This window comes from Wasmannia auropunctata, unplaced genomic scaffold (assembly GCF_000956235.1).
Source record: "Wasmannia auropunctata unplaced genomic scaffold, wasmannia.A_1.0 LD336106.1, whole genome shotgun sequence".
NCBI classification, from domain to species: domain Eukaryota; kingdom Metazoa; phylum Arthropoda; class Insecta; order Hymenoptera; family Formicidae; genus Wasmannia; species Wasmannia auropunctata.
In genome coordinates, this window is record NW_012026784.1 from 4,191,588 (window position 1) to 4,207,613 (window position 16,026).

General features: G+C 36.3%; 1 protein-coding gene across 1 annotated transcript in view; it reads right to left on the reverse strand.

Moving 5' to 3' along the window:
* Positions 1-6,747, reverse strand: part of LOC105456822 (serine/threonine-protein kinase MARK2-like) — a 33,781-nt gene extending 27,034 nt beyond the window's left edge. Inside the window, exon 1 of the mRNA XM_011701144.1 lies at positions 1,060-6,747. The gene's annotated coding sequence lies outside the window, so the exon portion shown is untranslated. The remainder of the gene's footprint in view (positions 1-1,059) is intronic.
* Positions 6,748-16,026: the final 9,279 nt, after the last annotated feature.

The following is a 16,026-nucleotide window of genomic DNA, read 5'->3' on the forward strand; positions in this document are numbered from 1 at the left end:
TTTTATTAAAATTACATATATCTGATTAAAATTAAAGAAAGAGATTTATTGTCTTCTAAGGCTTTATAGTAAAAACTTCTGAAAATTTTTTACAACTTTTTATTCTTTACCGTTTATCGTTTGACAATATTGACATTTAATATTTCCTATTATTCAATATTATTTCCTAAGAACAAATTTAATCTACTTATTTCAAAATTTAGATATTATTTCGTGTTAATTAAAGAATCTGCAGATTGACAGAAAATGCAAAGAGATCTTGTATACCTTATATACCTTTTCTAGTACAGATTTGTGTTGCAAGGCGTTTCGAGGAAATGAAGGCTGGGAGAGTTCCGGCGAAGCATAATTGCCCGAAGCATAGCGCAATCATCGCGACCTAAAGCTTTAATAAAGAGACCCGGGCAGGTCTACCTTTGTACTTATTAATTGCTGTAGGAACGTCCAATAACAATGCGGAATTCCCATTGTTTCGCAGAAGCGATTTCGTAACAAACGACCGTTTCTCTTCCCGCGATTGGATCATAAGAATTTTCCGCAAATACGAGTTTCCGACTAATTCTTACACAAGCGAGATTCTGTATTTAATCTATGTAGTGATTGTAAAAACATAGCAACACAATTCTGAAACAATATTTCAAGAAAATTGCAGAATCCTTATAGAACCTGAAAGTATATTAAATATGACACACTTGATATACTTGAAGATTAAATTAAGGTTTTTAAAAAGGCGTTACGTTATTATTTCTCTGTGGCCAAAAGAGAAAGAAAGCAATTACATTGACAAATTCCTTTTTATAGCTAAATGTACTGCCGAACTCTCGGACGCCACGAGTTCTATTAAATAATTCGGCGATACGAAACGCGTGTATTTTTTGTGAAAAATTGTAATTGAAAGAATTGTAGCATAATTTCTTTGTCAATCACGATTGTACATGCTATCAGTTGTCACACACGCAATGCGTGTCGTTCGCACACGTCACATATACACACAAATTTACACCTGCGCGAAGTATTCGTTCACATATGCGTTACGTACAATGTTATATAAAAACTTACTCCGCGCTCGATCTTTTTCTTTTTCTCTCGAGAGTGTCGATCCCGAAAAAAAAGGGAAGAAACGGACGAGCGAAAGGACAAAAGAAGGACGGGTATCAAAAGGTTATGTGGACAACGGCCGGTTGTGACGAACTGGGTCCATTTCTTTCGAGGCGACGATAAGCACTCGGAGCCGACCAACTCGACTTCGTTACGCCATTTATCAGCAGTAGATACTGATAAGCGATAGCGTGTCTACCTAACACCCGGCACTGACGAGCGTCGAATCTTTGTATATTGTACGCACGGAGCCGCAAAATGATATAATAAAATATATCGAGAAATGCGCGTCGTGCTAAAGCGTAAAAGCAACACAAATTATTATTTTCCGGTCGTTGTCGCGAGTTATCAAGACCACAAATATGATACGATTGTAGTGGTGAGTGATAAAACTGTGAAATGTAAAGGGTATCGCATTATTTTCGTGTGTACAACAGTTCTAAATTAGTTCGAAATAATAAAAAATCCGACTTAATCGACCATAGTGAAACTAGTCATTAGAAAAGTGACCAATTGATAAGGAAATATTTTTTTCTTTCTTTTAAAAGAGCGCGAAGTAATGAAATATACTTCAAAACGATTGCTGATATAGCCGCGACAAAATTTATTACGCAACTCTATAAATGGAATTAAAACAACTGGAAAATAGAAATTGCGAATTTGCATATACATATGTATACATAATAAATGTCGTAATAGGCACAGATGCATGCGGATTGACCGAGTCACTTAAATCGCGTACATTTCCCGTTTATTTAATAAAAGCTCAAGTACGTGTGTTTCGTGCCCTTTCGCGCCTTTATCCGCTCGTAGATTCGTAACTATTGCCACGCCTCATGCACAAGCACGCTAGAAAAACCTTTGAGATAATTAAAATATATAGAAGCACTTTACGTTTCGCGTATTTAGAATATTAGATAGAGTCTAAATTCTTATCATAAATTTCTTCAAAATTTTCCTATCAACTTTTTATAAACAAAAAATTATCGCTATCAACGCAGCAAAATCTACTGCTAAAGCAATAATTTGAAACAATTTTTATAAAAAAATCAATATGGCATTTTTATGATGAACGGCTTCGTGGAACATATCACAAAGTTCTTATGTAGGTATTGTGTCGAGTCATCCGTATGATTTATATCGATCAGAGCAATTTTGAGGACAATCGAGAGTGCGGCTCGATGCTCTGCCTGTCTCGCGCACGAACAAACAAATTTAGCAGATCAGTGTTTCCAAACTGTGTCATAAAGCACGTTTGGAAGTATTTTGGACGCTCGCCAGACTTTCGTCGAGACATAATGTCAGTGTCAGTGCGTTATAAGCAAGAAGGAAGAAAGCAGGAGTTGTTAATCATTGGACAACGGTAGTGTAACGCTGACCCACGATAGATAGAAGCTGCATTATTTTTCCTCATTAGAATGCTTGAAGAAGTTTGTTTTTATGGGTGCGCTGGGTGTCAGTAGAATAACAAATAAAAAAATTCTAATTTGTTATGCAGATGACACGTATATTACGAGCTTATGAGGGAGTGACACACACGATCAATACGGAATAACGTGATTTAAATTCAGATCAACATGCAAAACATTGTATCGCGCTCTGAAGATCAATTTAATCCACTAATAATATAGTGGAAAAATTGTCCTTTAAATCTTTTTTCAGTTATTTCTTTTCTGTTCGGTTCTTCAGTTTTCTTCTTTTTTGCCACGTTAATGGATAAATTTGCTCGGTACTGCGGTTCGCGATATGATAAAAAAAAACGTACGAGGAGCGCGTACAGACATAGCCGTAGACTGGCATGTCGGTGCGTCGTGCCGCGGCGGCGTTGTATTGTTTGCAGCTTTCGCGTGCGACACGCAATGCACCGACACGCCGCGCCGCCGTCGCGCCGTTGCATACCGGCGAAGGACTTCGTTAGAGGGCCGTAGAAAAACCGACGAAATGACCGGCCTCGTCAGCAAATGAGGATTTGCGGTCGAGAAAGCAGGAGTATGACGTGGCCGAGCGTGAGTTAAGAATGGTTGGGCGGTATTGCGATGATAAACTTCCACCATGTAAATTAATGATGCGTTCTAGTGAACTGCATAAGCAATTAATTAAAAGGATGATTGATGACGAAGATTAAGTTGGTAAAAATCCGGCAAAGAGTTTATCAACAATAAATAAACGACAAGTAAACAATAAACAATAAATAAAACAAGAAATTTTTCTAGAGCTATTTTTCACAGAAATTGTCAATCCCTTTAAATTTTTCTGTACGATATAAAGTATGTACATTTGCTATATGTCAGCCAGGTAAAATACATCAAGAAAGATAGGAAAACCGAAGGAAAACAAAGATTATTTTCAAAGGTGCGCGACAGGTGGTGACGGTTAAATGAGATAACACGCCGATATCGCGGGCAATCAACATTTTACTACGCACGGGTTAAAAAAAGATGCGCGCTGAAAGTAGGGGAGAATTATGTTGTCCGTTCAGAACACGCGAAGGATGCACTTCCTCGGGACGCCCACGTTCACTCGTGATAACCGCCGCCGCCACCGCCTCTTGACAATGTCCTTTATGGAGCGAGACGTCGCGCTCGACAAGGCGCATCCATCGTCGCGTGGCACGTTGCATTTGGCCGTGTTAGAAAAGTCGAGTGGAACGTCTTTATTTCCGGCAGTGCTATTACCAGGGCGGAGGGACAAGCTTTAAAAGCGTCGACGAAAGCTATAAAAGAGTGGTCGCGGCCACCAATTTCCGAGCGAGCGCTACGTTAACTATAGGGACTAGGGACAAGAGAGGAACCTTTTAATTGCAATAACCTATAGGTATAACCTATTTCGCAACGCACTCCCAGCTAATAATCGTTTTATTTCACAATAAATCAGCCGTTTCTCTCTATTTACGTCAAAGCTTCGATACGATAGAACAAAATGGATATTTCAAAATTCAAATTAGAAAAATATAAAGAAATATTTCAGCCTTTTTGACTCAATATCGTGTATACCGTTTTTAATGTTAATTTTTGTTAATTTTAAATATGTTTGTTCAATTTAAGAACTACGAATGAGATATAATATCGATAAATGCCGCGTCAATGAATCCACATTCATTTGAAATAAGAGTAAAAATGCAGTGCATTTATGCTGCGTGCGCGCGTGTGCCGCGATGCGCGACTCGCGATTAACGCGATAGCTGGCGCGAGGTCTTTTGTTCGACGTAACAAATACCTGCAATCACGGGGCAGTATTATCGAGAGACAGGCACGGTACCATATGAATTGACACGAGGTGATTCACTCGAAAAAAATCTATTGCACCATTAGAGACATAAAAAAAGATTGCAAATTGTATATTTTCAAAAAATAATTATTCGTGGCTAATACGTCGACGTAATACCATATTGCTAAATGTTGCAGATGTCATCTATGAGAAAGATTTACGAGGTATAAAAATAAACGAGAAGATTATATTTCTAATTGTTCTGTTCTGAGTAATTTTCATTTTTAGCATTTACAACATTTACAGTTTCCTCAAATTTGTTTAAATTCGAGGAAACTGTAAATGTTTTAAAAAAATTATGTCAGTAACCATCAAACATGTAAATCAAGTCCTCGCTACAGTCCCATTGAACATACATATATCAGGTTGATAAGAAACTCCACTTTGCTGCATTCCACAAGAGAGGTAATCAAAATGTCACTTGGAGTGAACCAGGAAAAACTGCGATATGTAGTCATAATACAAAACTGTCAACATTTTTATTGCGGCATGCAGACTTTCCTTTTGCAAGCGATTATATAAACCGTATTAAATAATTGCCCCGTCGATGTCCTTTAATCTATAGATCGTTGCAATCATTAAGTATTACAGTGGATTGCCTCATGCTTTTTTGTGCACTCGGTGTATTATAACAACGGCAGCTGAGAATGAACAACGGGAAAGACGCGCAGGTCGTTTATCGTTTTTTTTTAGTGCACAACGGCCGTCACGAGAATCCTATTGTCGAGCGTAACGAATACAAAATAGTAGCTCGACGCTTTTGTCGGACGAGAAAAGAGCTAGATGTGAATCAAATAAACGAGCGAGTAATTGTGATGCGACAATCGGATTCTCACGAGAAGAAATCGTCTTATATCGTTTAAACGAAAAAAAAAAAAGAAAACGAAAAAGAAAAGAAAAAAAGAAATACCTAAATACAGTGAAGCAAATGTATAAGACGCGTTTATACTTTCGAATGTAAGAATAAAAAATAAATATAAAATTTTCAGTAATGACATTTGTGTGTATATGAAGACACTAATAAAGATATTGTATAAATATATTATAGCAATACCCTCTTACACAGTTATAACACTTAGTTTGTTTTGTAATAATATGTGAAGTTTAGACTTTTATATGAGATAATCATTATTTGTAATTTATTGCAATGACGCATCACGTCTATCATATTTCTTTTTGTTTCTTTCATTTTTAGTCACTTTATACCTTATTTTTAACAACGCGCGTGCATCATCGCTTGAAAAACAGTTCGCGACTGTGAAATAAACTTCTCTTTGTTCCGCGCTGTGCTCACGGGCGAAACGGAAAACGGAGCGACGAGCATTTGAATCGCAGATTGTGCGTTATCTCACCGGAATAATGGCCGTTTAATCAAACTTTTCCCGTCAAATCCGCAATTAAACCTGCTATTGATACATGTCGGGGTCGTCCACGAGCGTGATAAACTCAAGACCCTTCTGCCGCAGTTGTCGCTCTTTCGTTTGAGTAACTCATCGTTTCGATTGAATCTATGAGCTTGGTTGCACCAGTGATTCTTACTTGATTAATGCTACTCAGCGATCGTTAGTTTCTATCCATATCACAGTTGTAACATGAACAATTTTGTATCTTTATACTGCACATATAAAAAAACATAAAAAATAAAAGTAAAAAAAAAGAGATCTGTTTGACAACACGGCTTTTTAAATCTCTTGGAAAAAGTGCGTACAGTAGTATATTTTCCATCGAAAAATATCGAATAAAGATATAATCACTATACGCCATCGAGATCTGCAATTTAAATTTATGGAATTCTACAAGGTAGTCTATAACGATAATTTATGTTAAACATGCATATGGACTTCGTACCGAAAAGATCAGTTATAGTGTACTGTTGGTTTATGCACAGATAACTGTGAGATTAACGTTAAGCCGATGTTGGTTACAACTGAAGGATAACCGCAATTGGTCACTTCTTGCTTTTCATGATGAAACAAAATCGCGTTATGATTATGCGCATATTGTGCATTTATGTTGAATTAACGAGCGATAGTGACGCTTCATTAAACGACAAAAAGGTGTTTTTACGTGTTTTCCGCGCGAGAATGCGGTCGCCGCTGATTCGAAAATAATCGATCGCTCGATCGAATTATAAATGTAAATACTGAGCTGATTACAGCGTATAATTTTCAATTAATGCGAGAACAAGAGTTCCTCGGATGGCCTTCTGATGATTTTCAATAAATGATCGGTGTCTGATAATTCGAATATAATAGGCTAATTTATACTTTGATACGCGTTCATTGCACTCGATTATATAAAATACCTATAACAGCACACATGATAAAAAAAGGTATTAACACTTTTTCTTTCTTGTGCAATGTTCTCGTCAAAAGAATTTTTTTAATTGTAAAATACTGCACATTAGAAATAAAATTAATTTAACAATGAATGTAATACATTTTATCAAAAATAGTTTTACATTGTATTAAACTTTCTCTCTCTCTCTCTTTTTAAAATAATATAAAATAAAGTTAAACCAATAAAAATCGTTTAATAAAATTCTCTAAAAATAAAAAAAAGGCTCACACTACCAGATTCACAATAACGTCACGTCTACAAATTTTTCAATAATTCCGTCTGATTCATTTCAATGTATTCTTTCTGCACGATAAGTTCGTATAATTTTCCAAGAAGCTATTAATCTAGATTAGACGTTATCCTTTGTGGAAGGCAAATTGTTAAGATGAACAAAGAGCCGAGTCACGGTAGACGAAGGAAAAGCCATCCAAGTGACCCGAAACACGCGTAATATCGCAAAGGGTAATGAACAGAATCTCGTACTAATTATGCTCGCGAGGCGCAACCGTGGAATTATATACGGGTGGTTATATAAACCGTTAATTCTTATACGCGTACACACGTGCGCGCACTTCCGTCTATCTATTCTTTCGTTTGCTTTTAATACGCGCGCTATTCGCGGCACCGTGAAAGCTGTAGGGAGAAAAGGAGGAAGAAAAGATTATCCTGGCCGTAAGACGGCCTGAACGGCTTGAAGTCGTTACGCTAACTAATAACGCGGAACGTTTTCGGCCACGCGAATCCGGTTTTCTATCTTAAACGCGCGAGGTAGGTGTAAATTAAAACGCACTTTCGCACTTTTATTTTCCTAAACAAAGAGAGAAAGAGAATAATAGGAGTGACAATTCGATCCATTTAAAAAATATATAAATAAAAAATGCAAAATAAAATATATTAAATTATTTCTACCATTTCTAGAAATACTAGATCTGCGTTGAAAAGATATTCAGACGTTCAAGTCACAACGTATAGACTTGGTAGCGATCGCATGGTGAAATTAAATATGTTTCGCGAAATTCGCACGCAACCATGAGTCTCTTTTTGCGAACAATGTATAATTATCATTCAGATTATTCACAATAAGTAGACGTTGCTTTGTGCCACAGACACGATCAGAGTCTACACAAATAAATCGTACGCATATTTGCGTACAGTAGCGTGACGTAACGCTGCAAAATCGCACATACTGGTATCGGAATTTGTTTATTCTTCTTGTTAGCTTAAGAGAGAGACGTCGCGTTGCGAGGTCGACACGCGAGAAGCAGTTTTACTGCGCAACCTAACCTTGTTAAGGACACGTTTGTTTAGTGCATTAGCGAGATTTGTTCGCTAATTCAATTTTTCGCGGTTGAAAGTTTCGTTTTGAGTTTCTTATTGACTCGTTATATGGTGTTACGTTATGGAACGCGATAATAATTCAGTCGAATAAAGGTTAACGATTATCAATAATTTCGAATAATTGTAATAGAGAGTAATATTTTTATATGTGTGGTTAGTATAAGAATATGTGCTTAAATTCTCCAAACTTAGGTCGTCACGTACAAATAATTCACCTTGCTCGAGCGGATGAGATCACTCGATTAACGAAATCACTCAAGCGTTATCGCTATTATCACAGCTTACTGTATAATCACCACCGTGGAGAAACTAAAAAAAAACTCGAGATTTCTATGTGAAGAACCGCATAACGGCGCGTTATTTTCACAGAGCACTTCAACGGCACTTTACCGATATTTCCTCGTTAAGCTCGAACGCGACGACCGCGACGCAGCGGATCACATTATCGTCTCTCACTGATAAAGAGTTCGGGCGTGATCGTTGATCTTCGCGAAAGTCTAAGGTCCGGCACGGAGAGCGCGGAGTGTCGAAAATCGTAAGCACCGGAAAGAGAAGAAAAAAACTGCTCGGAGCACGGCACGGCGCGGCGCGGTGTGGTGTGGTGTGGCGCGATGCACACACTCGTGACACGCGGTGACGCACACGCGAAGCGTCACTGAGATACGGTGCGCGCACTGCGCGCGCTCCTCTCGTTCAGTTCCAGCCCGGCTCTATTCGATTCGGCTCGGCTCGACTCGACTCGGCTCGCCGCTCGTCGCACGCGAGCGCTACTCCAAGTGCTCCAACTGCTCCACTCGGTTTGGTTCGGTTGGCGGCTTGACGAGACGCGGCACGAAAAGTAGCTCGAACGAAGAGCGCGCGCGGCAAGTCGGCAACCGGACTGCTATACGCTTGGTGACGCGGGCGACCGGCGAAAGCGGAGTCACAGCCGGTGTTCGTACTTCGTGACTCATGAGCCAACTACATAGCTAGCCAGCCGGTTCGCGTACGGTCGTTCGAACCGCGCGCGCCTACTATCGTAGGACGAACTCGAGCCGTGCAAATGCCGATAACAATGCTGTTCGCTCCATCGACAACGTCCGGCGATTTGTCAAGCTATTTAAATTTAGTCGCAAGATTTCGAATGTACAATATCTGGAAGAAATTACGAGACAATATTAAAAATTTCGAGTAATTTGAGTTTTTGTAGATAACTATATCTCTTCTTATTTCAATAAGGACTTTTGCAACAGTGATGAATTCCAAAGTATTCTTATATAAAAAATGATAGTAACCATGTAATAAATTAAAATAATTTTGCCTACGCTTTCCAATTATAGGAATAACATTTTCGAGTTTGAGTGCGCTATTTTATATTTTGCGACAAGGAATATAAATACATGTGTTAAAACAATTTAAAATTATGTACCCGTTATACTCTCAACTTATTTCGAATTTTCTAGATGTCAAATTATCTCATATATCCATTCTTATCAAATATTCTAATCAAATATCTGAATATCTCTCATTACAAATCGGATACTGGATTTGGTAATTCAAATTTACAACTAAAGCACAACCTATTAACAAAATTATATATATGTCTGCAGCACTATTTGTAAATCCACACGTGTAAAAGGAAATAAAAGAAAAATAAAAAAATAATAGCATATTTTCAATCAAGATTCACTTTTTTTGCATTCGCACACTTTCTCGCTCGTGATTTTTTTTTTATTTTTTAGTACGAAAAACTGATCACTTTATGTAGATCCGATTTTCCTAATCAACTCACAGCTCGTGCAACGCACGCAAGTTGCAAAAAATTGTACGTATTATATCTTATCGTCTTTCGCAGTGGACGAGAACTGTGAAAGCCAACGAGATAAAGAGGACCGCGTGAATCACGCTCTCGCGATCGAGTGTCTCCGTTCGACCCACAATCGGTTATCGGCGACGTTCATTCGCCGATCTCGGGACCGATGTCTAGCGGAAGACTGATCGCCAAGAACTGGAAACATTCCGGATCCCGTTCGCGTTATCCAGGGAGTTGCGCCGCGCGCGCGATCGCGACCTTCGTGCTCTCTACCGGGATCGATCGATCGGAACGGGAGTCGATCGTGGAACGAATTACTGATCCACGCGAATACGGGCGAGGTAAAAGGATAATTGCTACACGATGCCCATTTCACGTTACTTCGAGCGGCTTTATCGTCGCGCTCCGCTGTGTAATCTTAATAGTTCCTCGATTCCGAGCGACCGCTTCCAAATATCTACACGATGCGTAATTCGTGAAAAAAGTTCACGCGATACCACTTGAAATCAATTTGAGAATTTTTGGCACGAAATATGGGCACGAAATATTAGCCCAAGAAGGCAAATATTAATTGATTCGTGAAACAAAAAAGTAATTTAATTATAAAAGGATGTATTAATAAAGTCCAAAAAACTTTATAATAGATTCTTTCACTCATTATTTGAATATGCCCAATTTTTCCGGTCGTTTCGGACTGTGTGAATTTTTAGTAAGTTTAGACGTTTCCGTTAAACCGGTAAAAGTTCGACGTAGGACATAAATAATCGAACACGAGAAAAATAAATTTTAGACACAGAAATTGTTGAAATACAAGGAAGTCGTTGGTATCGACAAATTTCTTTCAGCTCTTCCGTCGTGAGAAAAGTACGAAAAAGTAACGTTTGTCTTTTCGGTTTTTTAACTCTGTGATCAACGATGTGATCAACTTGAACAGTGTAAAGACTGGATATAATTTTGAGAATGATAATTGTGTAAATTGATTAATAAAATACAGAAATAGAAAATCTCATGAAAAAAGAGGCTATTCAAATCTATAATATAATTTCTTCTAATTCTTTCAAATTTGACTTTTTTTTTATCAAAGAAATAACATGATCAAAACTTATTTAAAAATATTTTCAGTGAATAATCCTTTCCTATCATGAATATATTTTATAATTATAATTTATATAAAACTGATTTATAAAACAAAGAACGCTTTACGTTCAAATTTGCAATACAAAAATGAAAGTAAATTTATTCAATAATATTGAACATGTGCATGCTAAAACGACAAAAAACGAATAACATCTGTCCGATGTAAAAATTGTGAACAAACATTTAATTTTTGTTCCCGACAAGAGATATCTAACATTGACTTGGCGTGAATTCTCGTCACTAAATAAAACGATCAATTAACGCGTTAAGTATCTCCTCACGTTTATACGCGCGTACATAAAATCGTGGAAGGAGCTAAATTTCGGCCGAACGCATTTTTTTCTTCGAGTAGCAGTTTCGCGGATAAATATACCTATACGATAAGATTGCCGGCAGTGCCGGAAATTTGATTCGCTGAATCATTGAAAAAATAGAGAGCAGCGGAAGCGTACGGTTATAAGGATTATCGGTTATCCCTGCTTTTTATTGCCCTTTCCGCCGCGGTGGACCACCCGTGGTATGCACGCTGATTAACTCGCGGAGCGCATTCCTCGCGTCTCGAGAAAGATTCAAAACGTAAAAGCTAACGTTTTTGATCTGATTTTCTATAATATAAAAGCGAGTTTCTATAATATAAAAAGAAATTTTATATTAACAATCGCTAGAGACCTATACATTTTTGTTACTTTTTTAAATTTCATTTTTCATTATTATCTCTGTATATGGATGCTCATCTAAAAGATAAATCTAGATCTTAGATCTATTTTACATACGATATTTTTAAATTATTTTGAATATTGTATTCATCTGAGAGAATTAATCGCACAACTCATCGTTAACAACAAATAGGAAACCTGAAGCAGCAGATTTTTACTTCTGTAAGCGTTTTCATCGGGGTCACCGTGACTAAGGTTGGAATAATTGGAGCACGAAGCCCGTATTTTTTCAACCGCTGATATCACATTTTAAAAATGCGACAGAAAAACCAGTATAATTTTCTCGCAAATAATTATATCCTTCAGCGAAGTATTTTAGAGGCATCGTCGTTATGTCTACGAGCAAAACGTACACGTGCGGCTAAGATAAAAAAATAAAAGTATAAGTGCAAATAAGATAAGAAAGAGATAAGATACAAATGGAAGTTTAGATACAGGTATACCTTCGTACATACTGAACATGTTTCTCGCACGCAAATTTATTTTTGCTACTAAGTTAAACTCGATCCCTTCAATAATGATTCGCTCGGTGAATTGCAGGCAAAGCGTTAACATCGACGGACCTCTCTCATTTCTGCAATCTCCGGGATCAGTCTATAGAACCGAGGGGAATCTAGTAACTATATACCACAAGTGGCCGAGCAACCGCGTCGAGTAGTCCGCAGGTATAGACATAAACTTGATTCTAAACTTGCACAAGTCGTTTACTTAAAAAAGCGACATAAGTTCATAAAATTAACTAAAATAGATATAGTAAATTAACAGAGACATAGTTTATAAATTAATCGCATTTCGTTCGCTAACATTGACTTTTTTATTCAATATTTTAACACAATTTTAAATTATTTTATATTTAATATTATTTTAAATACTTCGGTTGTATCGTGGGACTAAAATATGAGAGATCGTACGTTATCGCATTGAAATGAGAATTTCTATAGTTTCATTAAGTCGTTAAACGACTGAAATTTATGTCAATAATTGAACTTTCAGTAAATGAATTTTTTGTCAGCAACCTCAGCAAGTTATACTATAATGTTATTCAGAATCAGTCGGCTCTTGAATCGTGGGAACAATTATTGCACGATACGGCTCGCGATACAAAGAATCGCGTGAGATCCTTCGGTCGGTGCTGCCTCCTTTCTGACTTCCGTTCGCACTCAGCATGCGGCAAACGAGTTTTACGTCCCGGTGCGTCCAAAGGGTTTCACGCAGCGCGATTATCTCCATCTGAGGCCGGGTTTTGATTCTACATCGCTGAGTGAATCATGGGAGAGAAAGAGAGATGCACGGGCGTTATTCTGAATAGGAATATTCAGCTTCGATACAATATATCGATATCGAAGAGTTTTTAAGGAATAAGAACAATAAAAAAACTATGTAACATTATATACATATATATATATATATATATATATATACCTATATATATATATAGAAATTAGAAAATAAATAAAATTAGAAACTAAACAGAAACAAGAAAGAATACAAAAATTCTAATTATGCAGTTTAAAATTGTTAAATTAATTTATTATATAAATAAAAGTATTTTTCTTATAATAGTAAAGTATCTATAGCATTATATTATATTAAAAATTAAATATAAGATTTTAATGTCAGCAAACAAGATCTCTAATAAAAAATTTATTGCATTGACTTAAAAAATTTCTGTCATGTTTTTTTTTTATAATACAAACAAAATGCTTATAGACTTCGCTGCTTATTACTTTACGTCTACAGATGGCAGCACTACCTTAAATAATGAGTATCATATGGCTACTAAAAAGGTGTAATAAATTAAAAGTATCTATACATACATATAAATAATTATACCGCGTAATACTTGTCCCATTATACAATTTAATATCAATTACTCAGCTTATATTTTTATTTGCAAGTTTTAAACGTTGAATTATATTAGCAATTAAAAATTTAATTTTAATTTGTACAATCTTGGTATGTTTAATGTACCAATGTAAAGCAGCACTTTTTGCATTACATTGTTGTGAAGATAGAAATATTCACGATAGAGCAACATCAACAAATTTTCAAGCGTAATGCGATTTGCAAACAATAGACTTTTGTCTTTTCGAGAGTACTAGATGATGAATGAAATACAAAAGAAACGGCGTAGAATAAACTAAAAGTTTCCCGCGAGACACTTTCCTGTTATTACTTTCTTTATTTCACGCGATGAAAATCATACTCACGCTGTTCAGATGTTCGCGATAAGCAACTTATTATGAATTGCTCGCGAAAGTTTCCTGCATCACTTAAGTTTAAGCGAATTATATAAGCAACTATATAGATGTATCTACTTTTTCTCGCAGAACCAAACGCTGGATAGAAAGCGCAAAGGGATATAATCGAATTTATATCTTCGTTATTGTATCTCATTAGCAAGCATCACGTCGTAGACCTGGAACTTTGAAAGCGCATTAAGCGGCAACTTCGAGGCTCTCGCGTTAACTTTCGTTTTAACAAAACCAACTTTTCCAGAAAGAAAAAAAAACGAAACAAAAAATATGCGCTTTTCAATAAAATCGTGTGATTTGCAATAAAAGAGATAAAACTGCATTTAAAAATCATATATATTATACATATATATATATACAATTATATATATGTTATATATGTTTACCTCTCTTCTTCTTATATAAGTATATAATTTAAAATATAGAAATAGAAATATATATCCATATAATAGATATAAAGTAAAATATACATTTAAATGCGTCGCACGAATTATTTCAAATAACGAAGAGCCGATATCAGTTCGATGAATCATACTAAACATAACAGTACTTTACACGCGGATTAACTTACGGGTGTTTCCGCGGAAACAGTCGATAATTATGCTCGGACTTTTACATCTAAATATATAGTTATAAGACAATGGCGAAAGTTGTATCGGCAGTACGCACATGATTTGATCTGCTGGACTCTTGGAACGCGAGGGAGGCTGAGGAGGATATTTATGGAACTTATGAATATTATACATATGTCGGAACGACACATTACAACGACCACATTACGTCGTGACCTTTTTTATCACGTGATCAAACTGATCCCGCAAATATGCGGCAAATTGAGAGGTTGACGAGCTCGCGAATTTTCGGCACTTGTTAATTGCGTAATACATGTGATTTTTGATTAAATTTATAAACGTGATCTACAAAATAAAATCCGTCTGATAAACAAAAATAAAAATAATAAAGATAAATAAAATTCGGATAATGTTTGATATTGTTATCAGTTTGTAATAATTTAATTTTAAAATCAGAATCTAAAACATTGTAAGATAACGGCAAATATTAAGATATTTTTATCTATCAATTTTCAATTTCGATAAAACTGTCTGAGGATGTATCCGCAAGCAATTATCGGTCAATTTATTACAAAGACCAAAAATAGTTTATCGATCGATATCGAGAGATGGTAACATCTTTGCGATGTGAAAGAAGTCGTCTCCCAAAGACTCTTCGGAATATTTATCGACTCTTACAGCCGCGCTTGTTAGAGACCGACTTCTTGAAGCGAGAAAATTTCACGCAAAGGCGTGGTTTCGCGACCCACGCGCAGAGGATGCAGCTTTCCCACACGTTAGACACGATTAGCGTTGGCATTGTTAATAACGGGCGGCAGAGAAGAGCCCCGGGAGCGCTAAAAGGATCTCTTGAGCTCGCTTTGCGTGCTACATAGAGCAAACTCGTTTTTTCGAAAGAGTCTGAAGGTGGAGTCACGCACAACGCATTTGCATGCACGTGGCGGCGCGCGACGCGCGGTGTATGCACTGCATACGCTCCAACTTACGTACACGTAGATACACGAGTTAAAATCGCGCTAGATTAATTGAAGAGCTGAGTTCACGCAATAAGAGCGTGAAACGCAAAACTTTCATTATTCAAAAAGATGTATAATCACTACACAACTCATAAATGTTACATTAAGCTAAACACAATTTTTGACCCATATTCCTATTAAGATTTTACTTAGAAGCTTTTAAATTTATTTTTCTGAGAGGCGGTTCATCTCGGAAATTTTACTCATTTTTCTTACATTAACACTACTCTGACTAAAAATTTACTCACATAATTGATTTTTTTTACACTTTTTTATGTCTACGTTATAGATTGTAAGATATTAAAAAATAACTGAACTGAAACAATTTTAATATATTTGAAAAAATTTAGAAATTTTACTAATCGTTTCACATGTTATTTTTTTAAATCACATTTACTTTTTTCTGTTCTATTATGTTCTTCTTAAATGCAAACAAATGAAATAACAGAAAATAAAAATAAAAACATCTATCCTTGACAATAATACGAGTTTTGC